At 41.5% G+C, this 15,517-nt stretch overlaps 1 protein-coding gene and 1 long non-coding RNA gene across 2 annotated transcripts in view; one reads left to right on the plus strand and one right to left on the minus strand.

The window, feature by feature from the left end:
• CDH2 (cadherin 2) overlaps window positions 1-15,517 on the minus strand; it is a 276,482-nt gene that overhangs the window by 102,524 nt on the left and 158,441 nt on the right. The gene's annotated exons all lie outside the window — the stretch shown is intronic.
• The window catches only part of LOC138282462 (uncharacterized), a 55,042-nt gene that overhangs the window by 13,012 nt on the left and 26,513 nt on the right, over window positions 1-15,517 (plus strand). The window contains exon 2 of the long non-coding RNA XR_011200954.1: window positions 7,627-7,665. This is a non-coding gene — a long non-coding RNA (uncharacterized lncRNA). The remainder of the gene's footprint in view (window positions 1-7,626; window positions 7,666-15,517) is intronic.

Raw genomic sequence — 15,517 nt, forward strand, 5'->3', positions numbered from 1 at the left:
ATGATCAAAAGCATGACAATCTCTGACGTCAGTGCTAGAAATTGAAAAAGAGTACCTGCTTGCTTCTGAGAAGTGGTGGTTTTCTCCAACTTAAAGTATTACACCTCTGGGGAGAAGTGCAGGTACTCACTAAGTGACAGTACTGGCCCTTTTAAAGCACTGCCTAAAATCCTTTAGGAACAGTGAACTAGTTAAATCAAAACTGTTGAAAACTACCCACTTTACATTTCTTGGGATGATATCCATAAATAGATAAGCTACTGCTCCAGGGTATTTATTGGACAAACTTAAACCCTACCATGTCATTAGAATGCTGTGGTAAAAAGAGAGAAAAGTTAATGTCACACCAAATGCAAAATCCCTAAAGCGGGGGTAAGTAGTTAGGTCATTCTGGAGCCAGTTGGCGAAATAAGCATCCACGTTACATTCGCTAAAAAGAGATTTGGAGGAATTCAACAAAAAACAAAGCAGAGAATGCAGCAGGACCAAGAACAGCTGCTAACTGGGCTCCCATTGAGAAAGGCAGGTCTACCTCTCAGCTAGGTTATTCCTGTGTTTGCTTAATTTGAGCAGCTGGGAACAGCAGTGTGCAGGAAATTTGTGTGAAAAACAGATATGTGAATAAAAAAACATTGAGGCTAAAAACCTTATTCTTGCTTAGGTGCTTTGTCTCTTGAAGCAAGCCAACTCGTTCTGAAGGAAAGGCCACACCCAAAGTGGACATACAACATAACAAGCATTTGCAATGCAATGGGTCTCGTGTTCGCTCTAGTCAGAGCTATTAGTGTTGTAAATGCCTAACTGGACTTTTCTTGCCACGTAAATTGAAAATGAAAAGTAAAACAGTTGGCATAAGTGAGCCGATTCAAAGCACTATGGCCGCCATGAGCATGAGCGTGAAGGAGAGACACAAAAAGAAAAAGAAGTTCCCTCGCAGTCAAGCGTATCATCAAACATACAATTATCCATGTAACAGAGTCTGATGGCCAAGGCGGTAACAAAACTGCCCCAAGGAGGGGCAAACGTAAGCACTTACCAATGATGGCAAAGGATTTTTGAAAGGCAAGCCCATCAACGAGTGATAGTGATGGGCGTGCGTTGGCTGGGTTTAAAGCCCACAGATAGATTACAACAGGCCAGAAAGCTTGCACGCTCGACCTAAAAATGGTGCAAATCAGAAGGGGGATTTGAAGCTTGGACCAAACTACATTCAGGTGCTGATAAAGATGACCCGGACAGCATAGTTAGAAAAAAATTAACAAATTGCATTGCACAGAACTATTCAATTACTGCTTCAATCCTGGCAGAAAATAAAGACAGAATTTGCCAATGCACGCTGCTCCCAGAACACCAGCTACAATCTGGGATTGATTGTGCTTCTGTTCCTGTACTGAAATCCCCAACTCCACCACAGCAGAAGCTCCTGTCATCTCAATCACATTTCATTCAGGATTATAAAAGATACATGTGGGTACTCCGCAAGCTCTGTACCGGGTATCAGTTTCTCTGTCGAGGCTGTGGTCAATTAAAGAATGCTCAAATGTAGATATCTATACATCCCCAAAGGATTTCCACTCTTGCAAGGTAACACTTGAAAGCTTTGATTTTCAGCTTCATAATGAGAGACACACATACTGAAAAAGACTGACAAATAGGGAGGGTGTTCAGCATTAACCAAAGACATATGCAACACCGCTTGCTACCTGATCCTGCCTGCTCGCCTTCAATTCTGCCAGGATCTAAAAACCTGGTTATAAGCAAAGAGTATAGCACAGTTTTTAATTTTTATTTAAATGCATCCGCACTTTGTCTTAGAAAACTGTGATAATAGGCATTTATTCAGAAAGTATTGCGAGAAAAGAATCTTCCCTTAATAAATTAGACAAACTGGAACATCGGAGTGTTTATAATGGGATTAAAATTGGGCTTCGCTGAGACCTTTCAATCATGCTGGTCTGCAGTATATTGGCACACTCACAGTAATGTAGCATATCGGCTTTCCTGATCCCTCATCCTGTGCGAATCAATCAAAAAAGAATGAATCATCATTTTTATTAACCTGTACAAAGAAATATAGTGCATACCACTGCTTGTTCACAGAGTATTAAATAAAGCAGAGATGTGACCACACGTGACTTAGATGTCAGTTTTCTGAGTAGGGCAATTTCTGTATGTTATCTTCCTTGTAATATATTCCTTTTGGGAGGAGGGAAAGAAATGGTAAGAAAAACAAACTCAATGAACTGGTGCCTTTGGGTGAGGCCCCCGGGAAGACTCTGGAAAACATACATAGAAGCATGTGTCATTTAAGGGGCCAAGGACAAACAGAAAACAAGGCAGGACCTGCTGATGGTTAAGTATTGATTTCTAGCCAAACAAGTAGGTTATTCCCCGAGTGAAGATATGTTGCTGTCACTATTAGAATTTTGGCTAAGGATACCAAGATTCATTCAAATTTTACAATTTCTACTAATAATTCGTCCTCCATCGCTACCCTCAGAAATATTCTTGGCTCTTCGGGATAATGATACAGCACCCACTGAGGATACTGTGAACCAAAGCCTACCCTGCCCTTTCCACAATGTCTAGCTCTTTCACAGTAGTCTCTTTAACAGGTCTAGAATGGATCACAGGCTTTAAGGCAAAGTAAGACTCAGCATTTGCAAACTCCGAGATTGGAAATCCAATAACATGATCGCTGTGGCCAAGGACTGTGGGCCACAGGAGCGTATAAACCACAAGGCAGTAGGGGCCAGATTTAGGCTGGCCTTGCTCCGGTCCAACGCCACATTAGCTTCATTTTTTTACGCTAATGGGGTGCTGGAAAGGGAAAAACGCAGCGCCATATTTACAAAGTAGCGCAATGCTTGCATTGCGCCACTTTGTAACACCTTGTGCTACATTATGCTTGCGCCAGGCATAATGTATGCAATTGGGGTGTACTGGCGCTAGGGGGGCTGCAAAAATATTGCAAAGGAATTGATGAGATTCCTTTGTGCCATTTTTATCGGCATTTGTTTAACGCCTGCTAAGTGAAGGGGTTAAAAAGAGGCTCCTATTGATTACAATGGGCCTCTGGGTGTTTTGCAGGACCACCGTCTTTTTTTTAATGCTAATCCTGCAAAGTGCTAGGCAAGCGTAAAAAATTCTGACACTAGTCACACTAACTACTGCCAATATGCGCCATATTTTAAATACAGCGCTACAATGGTGGTGTTAGAGCATGTTAGGGGGGCGCTAAGAGGTCCTAGAAAAGTGCTGCAGCACTAGGTGCAGTGTCCTTTATTCATAAATCTGCCCCTTAGAACCTCGTAGCAGAAGCTAGGAGAACTGTCAGGAGCAAACAGAGAGCTCCTGGCTGATGAATGTTAGGACATCTAGCAATACACAATCTGAATAAATACACTAAGGGGGAAAAGAGGGGATGCTTTACATTTTGTTAGTTACAATGGGCCAAAAATTAGTCACATCACTCTTAGGACGTCACACCCATTCCTTAGGCTATTGAAATGTGGAGGGAAATGGCTTAAATGTTCAGGAGGTCAATCTATGCTACTTTGGCTGAGAACAGATAGTCTCCGATTGTCTAGTATGATATCTTCATAGCTTTAGTTGGAGTGGTAGGATCCCGGACGACAAGGCCCTGGCATGAAGGTCATAGTGAAATGGCTGAACATGATTCTAACATTTAGCATTAGACAAACCCCTCGTTTGGTGTGGGAGTATTACAGATGAAGGCACTAAGAATTGGGAGGTTGATATCCCTGCAATTGGCCCAGTAATTCATGATGACTGTGTAGGTCACGTGCTCCTAGCGTTTATGACAAACAATAAAAGGCCCTAGTCTGCCAAAATGGCAATGCAACTGGACAACTGCAGATGCTCTAACATTTCCACTTTGAAAAACAGAAATGCACTCTTGACATTTTCTGGGACTTGATCAGCAAATCCATACTTTTTAGTTCTACGGCTTTGTGCCAGTCGTGTTCTGGAAGTAATATCAGAACCACCGACAGTGTTAGTCCTACAGGAATCAATCACATCATTACTATTAAAAAAACAAATTGAACTACTGGCTATTCTCGTCGTTTAACAGAGCTAATGATATCCAATGGCAGGAAGTAAGCAGATCACATGTGCACATAAACTCTAATTGTGTGCCTCGTGGGTGATACTGACAAGTGTTAACAATAGGCAATGTCTACATGGAAACGCAGTGTGATGTGGTACACAAACATAAAGTCAGTTTAATGCGCACAAGTTGAGTTCTAACCCAATATATTAGGTGATTCCGGTTCCAAGTTGCAGCTAGTGCTAAGGAGAGCAGACGATTACACGCAGTGCAGCGCTATGGTCGTAATGGGGAATAACAAAGCGCAGTACATGTGTTTAGGCTGCACTGCTCTTTGTTCCCTGGCAATTCCTCTTCCACTGCACTCACCAAGCAGTGCACACTGGAGGCACTCGTGGGTAGCGGTAGGAGTGCCCTTAATTCGCCGCCACTTGCATTAAAAATGCAGCAGTACTCAAAGTGTCCACGACTCAAACGCAATTTTCATGGTGGCAGCATAGACCAACAGCGTCTGCTTTTTAAAACGCAACTGAGGGGTATAATGTAACTGAAGGATGTGTGATGGCCTCTTACTTTCACTCGCTCACAATTCATCACCTAAACAAAGCACAATCGTAACTGAGCAAACTTAAAAATGAGGCAATTATGAGGTGTGTCACTGCTGTCTTGCCCTGATGTAGCTCCACTCAGTGGCAGAGTATTTGGCGCCCTCTGGAGGTTTTCGGACTATGGTAAGCTCGTGGGGGCTATCAAGGGACACTCTTTTAGACGTTTTCACAATGTTGCTCGGTTAAAATACACTCAGCCACAAATGACAATATCGTTTTCTTGGGAGTAACACAAGCCACATAATCACAGATCCACAGATGGGGCAGGAATTAGAGTGAGATCAGGAGGGCAGGGTTTGTGTCTCGGACAAGAAGCACAATGTTGCAGCCTGTCCAGGACAGAGCACAGGAAAATTACTCTGCCATTGAGCGACAAAGCAACATTTAATGAAATACTCCCCTCCTAAAGATAAAGGGTGGATCATTTCAAGCTTTACAGAACTACAAGGATGGAAGTGACAAAAGCTTGTAATGTGTGTGTAGAATTTTCTCTACTCCTCTCACCGGAGCCACGCACCCTCATTAAAGAAACATGTAAGGGATGGTGTAATTTTCAAGCTGACCTGTAATAATTTATGGTCGGAAAGGTCAGAGGTTATCCAGTCTCCTCTGTCCACGCACTGAAACATTTGAGGCAAACTCAGGGGCATCCAAGAGGACCCACCTTTAATACTAAAGTGAGGCCCGGTCAGCAAAACATACACTGGACTGAACAGAGCAAAATAGCGAGCATCGGATCAAATGAAACAGTACAAGCTCGAAAGGTTGGGTGCAAGAATATTCGGCATGTGTAGGGTTGGGGGTCGTACACCACATAAAGTGAATTACCCCTACTGAACGCTTAGTCAGCAAGTCCCCTTGGAAAGTCACTTAAAAGTTCGCCAGAAAGGAACTTGGCTTTTTGAGGTTTTTTTTATTTATTTTTTTACTAGTGACAATATTCTCCCAGCTTGCAATGTCCTGATAACGAATGGTTGGGGCATTTAGCCACGTACAGACAGTCGTAAACAAAAATAACATGTTGGTGTTGAATGTGCACTTCCTGTCCTATTATCATTAACGCGAGGTAATAACTTCCTATGAAAAAGAAGTCCCCCTTCACATCCCTATTAACGTTTTAAGATCCATTGAGGAGAGACGTTCTAAATTGCCCACACACATGGCTGTACAATCGCTATGTCGCTTAATTTGGGGTTCCCTCTCTAGCCATCTCAGCACTACCTTGAGAAGAGGATTTCACCCGGTGATATCAGGGGCAGACAGGACAGGAGCAGGGAGAAAGCATCTCTACTGCTCTTTCCACACAGCTTCTGTCCTCCACGACAAATCCCCATGGTGAGTCAAGCCCTGGCAGGACGACCTTCATCTGGCCTAGCAAGACAACATTATTGTGACATTAGAGGCTGGGTCCATAAAGTCCTATTCTCGTTTTTAGACAAAATCTGGCACTGATCTGGAATGAATTTCCAATGGATTATTTATTAATCATACATTTGTTATCATGATTCCTTTGATATAAAAGCTTAGACTATAAACCAACACAAACGTCCTGGATACACTAGTATAACAAGTAGACACTTAAACATTAATTGTATTTCAAGGCGGGGTGTCCCGCTGGAAATTAATACAGAACCAATATTTCTCATACTTATTGAAAACAAAATATCAGGAAATTACTCCATAAACCATTCACTGTGACAGTACGTCTCTCACACACACACACACACACACACACACAGAATCCGAAAAGCAAAGCACTTAATGCATAAAGAGGCGCATTAATAAAGAAGAGGCCATATTAAATCGGATGCAAATGTGGCACATTTATCTTCTAAAATTCAGTCTACAAGCCTGGGGATAAAGCTGGGCAATTCACGTTTTGCAATAAATCAGAGAATTTAAATACATCCACAACAGCTATCATCAAAATGTCCTAAAAGATTAGAATGTATTCCGATGTAATCTACATTAATGCATATGTACTCAGGAGCAACTCACTGGTGAAATGTGTTAGATATAAAAAAAATACTTCTGATCTGTTTTTTAGTACGTGTTTGTGTGTAGATGATAACTGACCAATTTATTTATAAACCATGTAAGGTAAACAAACGTCAGTGTGTTGTACACAAAAATAGTAATTTATTAACCCTTTTGGTGCGTCTGGCGGCCACTGGTCATCACCAGGGAGGGCTTTTTTTAAAACACTCTTCTCTCTCTCTTTTAAAATATATATATATATATATATATCCCTTTAAAAAAATATATGTATGTGGTTTCACTGGGGGTCTATTGATGCGCCCAGGGAAACCAGACATATATAAAAAAGGGATATATATATATATATATATATATATAGATATATCTATATCTCCCTTTTTTAAATATGTCTGGTTTAGTATATCTATCTATCTATCTATCTATCTATCTATCTATCTATCTATCTATCTATCTATCTATATATATATATATATATAGAGAGAGAGAGAGAGAGAGAGAGAGAAAGAGATAGTTCTATATATATTTGTGTGTGTATATATATATATATACACATACACAACTTTTGTACAGCAGTAAAAACGTCAAGATAGCTCTTGTGATTACGTTTCTGCTAGAGAGAGATCAGCATTTTGTGGTAGTTTTGCCATAAAACTACAGGGGGTTAACATGCCTGTTGCAAAGGACAAATCTGTATTGTATGTGGATAGCTGAATTGATTAATAAAGTCAGCTGCTACCAGTGCTTTCTAACAAATCAAATTTATGTAAGGTAGGGGTGATGGAATGACGAGGGGCCCATTTGTTGGGTGGTAGTGAGGGAATACAAGGAGGAGGTCATGGGACGGGAGCCTCACAAATGATTGTCGCACTGGTCTTCACCATCGCTAATGGCTGTGATGATGGATATGTGGTAAGGTGAAGTAATAGAGTGTCTTTTTTGTTTTTTCAGTGTTTTTGGTGAACCTGCTGATTGAGGGAAGAAGAGAAGGTGAGGTGACCAACGTTATTTACTGTTGCACACATCACTCACACACACCAGCAATTTTGCGAGCAACATATCTTCCTTCTATGTAGGCTAGTGTTTTTGAAGGACAGTTAAGCCAGTAGCAGAGATGGCATCTCCTTGAATGACTGCTGCTCAAGCCCTAACTTGGGTTATGAAGGACAGCTCTGAGACTTAGCAGATATTGAGACAGCATCTGAGGGACAGCATAATGGAGCAGAATCTGGGAGTGATTTTTCAGTTAGTGGCGTCCCATCCACTGACTCCTCTTCCCGTAAACAGTTGTGCTATCCCTTCGCAAGCATAGTCTGTGCAGCGGGACAACAGAAGCAGGTTAGCCCAACACAGAGAGCATGCACATGCGGTGGCAAGCACAGACACACAGTACTCTCTTGGCAGCCCCCCAATTGAGTTCAGCCCCAAATTCCACCTTTTACTGGTGACTCTGGATGTATAGTCGATAAAACCTACTTTTGCCAATTGACTACATCCATCGCTTTTTCCTTCAGCAAACTGTGCAACAAACAAATTTGCAAACCAAACAATTTCTGAGGGAGCATGGAGGCACTCTTAGGCCCGGTTCCAGGGCACGCCAATGGGCTCCCACTTCGCTAGAGGAGTTGGTTGAAGATATTTTAGAACCTTACACTCAAAATGGGTTTAGTGCAGAAACCAACTTTGCACTCTTACTGGTTAACTGGTACGGGTTGGGTAACCCTCATCTTTGTACCGTACATGAGCAGAGACTGTTTTTTTGCTATTACAGGGCATGCTGCATTTCATTGACAATTCTGCTGCATTGCCACGGGATCATCCAGACCATGACAGGTTGTTCAAAATTCAGTGTGTTGTGGAACATTTGTCTGCCAGGTTTCCAGAGATTTATACTCCTAGAAAGAATACAGCAGTCGATGAGTCTTTGATCCTGTACAAAGGGCATCTGCTGTTCAGACAGTACATTTCGAGCAAAAGAGCTTGCTATGGCATCAAGCTGTACATGCTGTGTGAGAGCTCTACTGGCTATGTGTACAGCTTGAAAGTGTATAGAAGGAAGGACTCCACTCTTAAACCTCTAGGTTGCCCTCCTGCACTAGGGAGTCACAGGAACGACTGTATGGGAGCTTGTCCAGTCACTCCTTCACAAAAGTTACAACCTTTATGTGGAAAATTTCTATACAGGAGTAGAGCTGTTCTATGAGCTCTACAAAGCTGGCACTGTTGCCTGTGGTACAGTTTGTTGTCACTGCAAAGTATTCCCACAGGAGCTTGCTTGCAAGAAGCTCCAGAAATCTCAGAGTACTGTGTTGCATTTCAATGAACTGCTCGCAGTCAAGTTCTCAGATAGGCATTATGTGTACGTGCTCACTACAATTCACGATGAGAGCACTTCTCCCATCACGAATTGGGATCAGATGGCTGAAGTGCACAGGCCCACCTGTATACTTGATTACAACAAATACATGGGTAGAGCAGACAAGAACAACCAGGTGCTTCAACCATACAATGTGAGTCGTACAACTCGCACTTGGTACAAGAAACTGTTTACCCACCTGATCCAGATGGCAACATACAATGCGTATGTTGTTTATTGTCAGACAACCACAGGAAGACACATGTCTTTCCTTGACTTTCAGTTGACTGTGTTTGAAAGTCTTATTGCTGCTAGAGAAACAAAAGTCTGCACTTCATATGTTCTAGAGGATGTGGCAAGGCTGCAGGAGCAACACTGTGCTGATCGCATTCTTAAAGCACCCAAAAAGGGTTCAACCATGTTGTTGTTGTAAAGTGTGGTAGAAGCATTGAAAGAGGCAAATAGTTGTTTTTACCATCCCCAGTGCCCATCTCAGCCAGTCCTGTGTTTTCCTACTTGCTTTATGTTGTAGCATACTAAAGCAAACTTCTGGAAAATTGACTGAGGCGGAGCTGCCATTGGGTAAACCGTTCAATGGCTGTGCATGGATACCCAATGTCCATTGGCCACTACTGTGTTAGGCAAACAGCCACAGAATTTTAGTTCCTCTGCCTCATCATGGACTTCCTTACGGCCTGCTTGACACCTGTATCTGCTGTTAGAATGTGGTAGGTTTTCTGTTTGCTGATTGACAAGTGCACTATAGTCCCCACACTGCACATACTGGTGGACAGAACATATACCATGTTGTCACTGAGTACCCTGTGTGGCAAATATTAAACGTGTGGCTGAATTTTAAAGTACTTGTTAGGTAAATTATGTATGCTACACAAGGAACACCCTGATTGCCCATGAGAAATAAAGTGAAATAAGTCAAGCAACTGTCCTGGTGAACTTATTCACTAAAATTTCTACTTGCTTTGAAAGTGTGCAAACTCAATTAGTAACTTGTATCATAACCAATGTTTTTGAAAAGTGGTGCAGGACACAATATCTTGCTTTATGCTTGTTTTCACATCCTTAGTTTAAGATGTGAAAACAATCATCCTACAAGATATTGTGTCCTGTATCATTTTTCAATACCATTGGGAGTGATTCCTAGGCACAGCCACTATTGTAGCTAAGCGAGCTGTAGAAGTCAAATGGAAAAGTTCTACACTCCCAACCTTGACACAGTGGTGCAAGGGACTAGGCTGGTGTGCAATGCAGGAGAAACACATATATGAAACAAGTGGTTGCCAATCAAAACATAAGCAAGTTTGAGGTAAATTTCCGGGTCAAGTGTGTTGATAAGAGTGACGCAGAGAACTTCATGTCTCCATCTTATTGCCTTTTATTATGTACCTACCACCTACTTATAACTGATGCTGCATGGTTGTCATACACTGTATTCGAAATATACCCCGTCATGCTCTCTGAGCAGTCTGTACTATTGCAGTTAAACTTAATACACTTGGTTATAAAAAAACATTGGATATGATAGCGATTGAGTTTTCACACTTTCAAAGGAAAAGTAGAAGTCAGGGAGAATGAGTTCCATAGGGCATTTGTTTGGCTTTTTACTTTAGAGACCTTAGGCAGTATTCCCCAGCATGTCTGCCTTAGTTCCAATAGTAGATATGCTCACTCAGTTCAAGGAATAGGCCTCGCAAGGCATACTCGGCACCGCCAACTTGCATCCACAAGCTGGACGGAGTTGGATTTAGCACAATAAATGTGCTGATGGTGCATGAAAAAAACATTTTTTTGACCTTTTAGCAACAAGGGACGGAAGGTTCAATTGCTAATTATACAGGTTAGTCAGGACTCTGATGAGTGCAGAGACATGAACGGGTAAGAAAAGCTTGTGGTAGGGGTGCTTTCCCAGGGATATTGCATGGGTAGAAGGCAAATAGTGAAGGTAGTATGAAGATTCATGCCATGACTTCATCTTCACCTATTGATTCAAACCCACTGGTGCCGAGCTTGCACTGAATTACTATGACATGTATGGGTCAATGTTTGACCAATGACGTTTAAACTCTGTGCATCAGGCATAATAAGCTATATAGGTATGATGAGTTAGTTGCAAATATTACAAAGCTTGGCATCTGCCAGTAGACGAAACATATCAGCTTTCCAGGATATTATTTTCACTAGCGGTGGATGGTGCCACCAGGGGAGCCCTGCAAGCTGTAATTTGGTAGTCCGGCCTAGAATAAAATTGCTATCCAAAACAAATGTACAAAATGATTCACCATCTGGAGGACTGTGTTAGTCAGATCTACGGTGGTTAAAGGATATAACTATACTAAGAATCAATCGTTTGCCTTGAAGTTATGGCAGATGTGACAATTATCAAGCAATTCGTAGCACATCAGTATAATAATTGAGGTGGCACTTCCTGAAGAAGGAATCTTCACTAAAATGCACGTCGAGAATAATAACAAAGCCATAATTGTGTTCTAGAAATGTTCTATTGAAAGTATAAGACCATTATTTTATTCAATGAAGTCACAACTCTATCCTAGAGATTCATTATAGAAAGTACAAGATCACTACTCTATTGAAGGATATTGAATCCAGAGTTTGCATAGACGAAGAATGACAAAGCCACAATTGTATTGAACAAATGTTTTCTTGAAAGTATAAGATCACTACTTTATTGGATGATATTGAATTCATAGTTTGGAATAGTGAAGTTACAACTCCATTTTAGAGATGCTTTATTTAAGGTATAAGATCACTACTCTATTGAAGGATATTGAATCCAGAGTTTGAACAGCCAAATGTAATGACAAAGTTTTAGACAATGTGCTACAGTAGGATATACTTGTGTGCAATTGGCGGACATCAATAAAGGAGGCATTTCATTGCTAGATATTTTTGATGAAAGTGACACAGTGATATGTTGATGAGATTTTAGATATATGAGCTATGGAGGGTGTGATTGAGGTGTGTATGTATGAAAGGGTATGACTATTTTAGATATCTGGACTTGTAAAGTAACAATTTTGTCAGTTGGTTTTGTATATATGACTATATATTTATTTATACTACAGGATGTTGTTATCAATAAAATTTAGTATTTACTTCACCTACAGTGTTAGTAGCCATACAGTTTTTCAAACAGTGGAATTGGTTTAATGTCTTATATACCTTTTGGGATGCCTGTTGGTTCTTGATTAATCTTGTTTGCTGACCAAGGACACATACCTAGTAGAGGGAACCCCATTTTCTCTTGACCTGCTTGCCATTTCCATCCTTCGTCAGAACTTAGTGGATATTGAGTTTGCTGTGTGATAAATGCATTACAGTCACAGCACTGGACATGACGGAGATGGGACATATGCTACATTCTCACAGACAACCCTTTGTGTCAAAAACTACAGTTCTTCATAGTTTATCAAGCTCTCTTTTTCTCTTTAGGGAACCTAATGAAAATGCCCCAGCATGTCTGCCTTAGTTTCAGAGGTAGATATGCTTGCTCAGTTTGAGAACGAGGCCTCACAAGGAACCTTTGGACACCTCCAACTTGCATCCACAAACTAGAAGGAGTTGGATTTAGTGCACTGAGTGTGCTAAAGGTACATGAAAGACATGTGTTCCTGAGTGACATTTGGCTGTCATGGGAGCCATTAGTAAATGTTTACTATGCATGGGTTCGGTAATGTTCAGGAAGAAGGAGGAAGTTACTTGACAGGTAGACAAATGTAGTCAACTTATTCCATCCTGTGGCATACGAATGTGATGAGCCCTTGTCTGGTGGTGGTAAGTTGATGTGAGTGCACTGATCCGTTAGATTGGGACCGTGGCCGGCGGTATGGAAGTCTTGTGTCTGTTGCGTGAATGGCGTGTGAATAGACCATAAAGCGTTTGGTGCCATGAAGAGGCTTCATAGCTCACCTTCAGAAGGCTTGGTTTCAGTGTTCAGAGACTTTGATAAGTGTTTATGCTTTGAAACCAGAATTTCTGAAGGTGCTCAAATAACCAGTGTGAGTGGTGAATTAACTTTAACAATACCAGATTTATATCAGTGGCGTTAAGATGGCCCTTACTAAGAACTTCTTGTTTTTTTTTCTTTTGTCATTATGGGTAGCTGTGGATTTTGGGCCCTAGCTCAGTTGGCACCTAGGCAAACCTGCACATTTTTTAAAACTAGAAAACCAGCGTAGTCCAGGGGTGCATGACGTGCATGGCTTTCACCAGTTGCTTTTACCCAGAGTCCCCTGCAAATCTCAAACTTTGCCTAAAAAACACAGTTTCCTTGCATTTTCATGAGAAAAAGTCCTCAACTCTGAGGGCAGTCACAAATTTCCACAACCCAGCATTCGCCCAAGTTTCCTGAGAAAAACAGTGCCTCACTTGTGTGGGTGGGCAAGTGGCCGCGACAGGGAAGGACCCAAAATATATTGTGGAGACATCAAAATCATTTGTTTTGCAAGATGGTCATCTGCGATTTTTGTCCCACATGTGGGCGGCCATATAGGGAAACCTATTAAACCCACACATTTCTGAAAACTAGACAACCAGGGAAGTCCAAGGAGGTGTGGCTTTCACCTGCAAAGGTGAAACGTCGAATAAAAACAATATTTTTCCTTGCATTTCTGTGAATTAGGCTACAGGAATGTGCAGAGTTCCCCACTTGTCCTGGTAAAAACGCTAATCCACTTGTGTGCCTCTGCTCAGTGCCTGCGTCAGGAATGGATGACCCCAGGGTCAACAGTAGCCCTCGTGCAAGGACTACCATTGACCATTGGGTGATCCATTCATGTAGGGGGCACTAAGACCAGACACACCATTGGGGTAGTGTTTTTATCGAGACAAGCTGGGGAACGCTGGGTGGTAAGATGTTTGTGGATTACTGCATATTCCTATAGTTTATGTCATAGAAATGCAAAGAAAAATAGGGTTTTTATTCAATTTCCATGGTTTTCTGAGTAAGAAAACTTTGGGGAATCCACCGAAGCGATAACTCCCTGAACTCCACTTGATGTCTACTTTCCAGAAACGTCTTGGTTTGATAGGTTTCCCTACATGGTTCCCAATCCCAGGACTAATTAGTACACTCGCCTTATTATCATTATCGCCACAATACAATTTGGGACCTTCTCTGTCACGGGCACATCGCCCACCAAAACAAGTGAGGTACTGTTTTTCTCTGAAAACTTGGGAGAATGCTGGTTGGTAGAACATTTGTGGCTCTCTTCAGATTCCAGAACTTTCCATCACAGAAATGTGAGAAAAATGTGTCTTGTAGTGAAAATTGAGGTTTGCAAAGGATTCTGTGTAAAAAAAACATGGTGTGAGCAACTCAATTTAGTCCACCTTAGATACCCCTACGTATCTAGTTTTGAAAAATGTACAGGTTGGCTAGGTTTCTCTAGGTGTCAGCTCAGCTACGGTCCAAAATCTTGACCTACTCACATTGGAAAAAAGGGCCAGTTTTTGGTGAAAAAATGTGCTGCGTCCATTTTGTGTTTTCGGCAGTTTCCTGTTGCTTTGTGGTGGCAGTTCGGGCAGAATTTTAAGGGGGTGTTTTCCATGACTGCTACCTTGTTTCATTCCCCTGCCACGTGCAAATTACGTCTGGAGTCCCCCGCTGGAGTATCTAAGCGACAGTTCCCTTCTCTCTACCAGCCTCCTCCGTCTCTCGTTCGGTGATTTTCCAAAAACTTCAACTTTTTTTAGAATTCTTCGAAGATGTTCTAAAAAAGTTCAGAGCTCCTCCGTTTGCTCCCAGACCCAATGGTGGAAAAAAGAATCTGAAGATGGCTACCATGCACAGGAATGTCTGGTACGCCATCTGACGTCATACAGGGGACGGACCAAGCATCAAATGGTGGTCGACAATGCCCAAGAGGAAGAAAACAAAAAAAAGAGAAAACAGACAATTCTGGACCAAACCACTAGATGGCGGGATAATGCACAGCATGAGAATCCAGAAAAGGATTCATGCTGCAAAACATTTGCTATTACCTATTGAATTTCACTGTATTTGTGCCTTTCAAATGTAAACCAGGGTATAAGAAAGATGACAATTCGAAAAATAACCTCCAAATCATACGCTAGTACGGGTATCCACAAATTCAGAGATGTAGAAATATGTAGAAATAACCACTGCTCCTAAACTCTTTATCTTGTGCCCATTTCAAAAATACATGTTTCCTATATACACATTTTTCACTCTGCCTAATCTGCAATAAGAATTGGTCTATGTTCAGTACTCAATGCAAAACCATTTTACAGTGTAGCTCACATGTTGGCTCTTGGTACCTTATGTTCTCTGAAAACTTACAAACCCTATATATCCCCGCAACCAGACGGGTCTAGTGAATGTAATGGTATACTGCTTCTGTCAACTGCCCATTGTGACAAAAAGTTACAGATGAAAATGTTGTTACAAATCCCCGTTTTTCCTACTCATTTTCAATATTTCTTTAATTC

The sequence above is a fragment of the Pleurodeles waltl genome, chromosome 2_2 (genome assembly GCF_031143425.1).
Source record: "Pleurodeles waltl isolate 20211129_DDA chromosome 2_2, aPleWal1.hap1.20221129, whole genome shotgun sequence".
NCBI classification, from domain to species: domain Eukaryota; kingdom Metazoa; phylum Chordata; class Amphibia; order Caudata; family Salamandridae; genus Pleurodeles; species Pleurodeles waltl.